General features: G+C 44.1%; 1 pseudogene; it reads right to left on the reverse strand.

The window, feature by feature from the left end:
- Positions 1-210: 210 nt before the first annotated feature.
- On the reverse strand, positions 211-852 carry LOC118022389 (annotated as a pseudogene).
- Positions 853-2419: the final 1567 nt, after the last annotated feature.

Below are 2419 nucleotides of genomic sequence, written 5' to 3' on the forward strand. Positions count from 1 at the left end.
ACATTCATTTCTGCCTCCTTAGCTTTGCTCACACAGGCTCCTACCTCTGCCTTGTCTTCCCCTCTCTTTGAAGCCTGCCCAAAGCCAGAATATTTGCTAAGATTCTGCTCTACTTTTTTCTATCCTTCATGAAGCCATCATTAATCTCAGTACTGTCTCTACCTTTTAAACCTTTATGATCCTTTACCGAAATATCTTTCTTTGTAGTTCTTAACTAGCTGGGCATTCCAATGCACCACCGTTGACATCATCTATGATGTCATGAGGGTGGTGGCCATCAACATCGCAGCCCCCAGACTGCGCAGTCCCCAGGATCTCTTCAGTGATTCCAGAGAGTTCTCTGTATAGCATTGGGGCGCTGGCTGGCTCAGTTGGTAAAGCATGCGACTCTTGATCTTGGGGCTGTGAGTTGAAGCCCCACTTTGGGCATGGAGCCTACTTAAAAATAAATAAGTAAAAAAATAAAAATTAATAAAATTAATAAAAAGAATTGGTGTCTCATCTGTCGGCAATATTGACAATCTCATAAGTGATGTTTCCACTGTGCTTAATGTTTTTCTGCTTCTTTCTGTCTCTTGGCGGTTCCTTGAAGGCTTTGATAATCAGAGTCCAGGTGGAAGGTACCACTTCAATCTGGGCCTGTCTGTTCTGAATGGTCAGTTTCATTGTCATCCTCAGACCCTTCCCATTACCCGTTGCCTTGTCATCACCACCGATGACATCACCAACCTTTCCCGGAGACAGACCCAGGAGGCCCATCTTCAGGGCCAGGGCGGAGGTGGCACCGACTTTCCCATCGGTGCACCTCACGTATGCGACTTTGATCTCCTTGGGGTTGAACTTAGGCGGCATGGCGGAGGCTGCGGGTGTCGGATGAACCCGGATTCGGAACGACTGAGGAGAGTTGCAGCTAGGCGTCCTCCCAGCCAAAAGTCGAAAATGAATGAATGAAATCTTAGAACACTAACATTTAAGGGTCCCAATAAGGCCACAAACATAGAGAGAAGCTCTCACATAAAGAGCAGTTACTTAGCAGTGTTCTATGCCTGGCGCTTTCCCTCCACGGGGAGATCGCCATAGTCCCATTTTGCAGACGAGTAACCTCTGGTGCAAGGTCACAGAGCTAGAGAATGGCAGGGCCGGATTTCGAACCCGGGGTTGGTTCCTTACTTCCTTTTACATTGGATAGTCACCTATGCTGAAATTTATGTTAAAAAATATTGATTTTTGACCCATGAGTGACAAGTCCACATTAAGTTTTAGAGAAACGAAAATGGTAGTGGAGATGGGCGGATCTAACCTCTTTGTTCAACGTAAACTCATTTTTGTCCCCGTGAGTCAAGGTAGCCTATGGTTGACTCAGTGTGACTCAAAATGGCATTTTTATGAGCTTCTGAGGTAGACTAATAGGTTGTTCGGAAACCTTTTACACACAAAGAGCTCAATAATTTCCCACTTTAAAAGTGTCACTAGCAGTTATCAGGTAACAACCGGCAACGGCCGCTCAACAAATAGGCATTTATGATGAGTGCTTCAGTGTGAGAAGCTGGACAGAACGACCTCTTGGGGCCCTCCCCATGGACGTAATCAATGTCATCAAAACTCAGGCTCAAGCGGAGCCCAGAGTAGAGCACTTCTCTCCTGTTTCGCCCTGTTGTGCCACTGTTCTGGAGGAACACGCCTTATCTCTCTAACTGGGAAGTTCTGTGAGGGCAGAGACTTGACTTTCCATTCCTTTCCCAAAGCACTGGGCGCTGAGTTGAGCATGTAGTAGGTACTCAGTAAGCACTAACTGAATGATGACTTCAGGATTTTGTAACTCCAGATGCTTGTACTACAGAGACACTTAAAGCTGGGTCAGAGCAACAGGGGACTCTAAATAAATGATCCTTCAGAGCCATTATAAAATGGAAGGGGGGGAGGGGACTCCTCAGCGAAACTCCTCAGATGACAGTTACTGCTTTAGAGATCTAGAAGCCACTTTGTTGTTGTCGTTGTTAAACATGGACTTGAGCAAACGAATAGGTCTCTTTTCTCAACTCTGAGTCTATTTTGGTCTCAACCCTGACAACGTGGTGACGCAGAAATGAGCCTGTCTTTGTCCCTAATAAAGGACATCTCTTGAGTTAGAAACACTAATCAGTTTTAGCAGGTTTTAGAGATGTATGACCCAGCCTCAACATTTTTGTAACCAAGACTACGGGCCACATCTTCGTAAAGAAGGCACAGTCAAATTGGATCACAAGATCTTCCTCCTACAGTACCTGATGGAATGAACAACCACATTAAAAAGTCAAAACAAAATAAAACACACAAAAAAAGTTTAAAAAAAAATGACAAGCAGCATTTAAACAAGAAAAAGTGTATTATTTAATTTATTTATATTTGATCCTAGTTTTATAAAAGTCTTTTTTTCTAT

This window comes from Mirounga leonina, unplaced genomic scaffold (assembly GCF_011800145.1).
Source record: "Mirounga leonina isolate KUSES-001 unplaced genomic scaffold, KU_Mleo_1.0 Mir_176, whole genome shotgun sequence".
NCBI classification, from domain to species: domain Eukaryota; kingdom Metazoa; phylum Chordata; class Mammalia; order Carnivora; family Phocidae; genus Mirounga; species Mirounga leonina.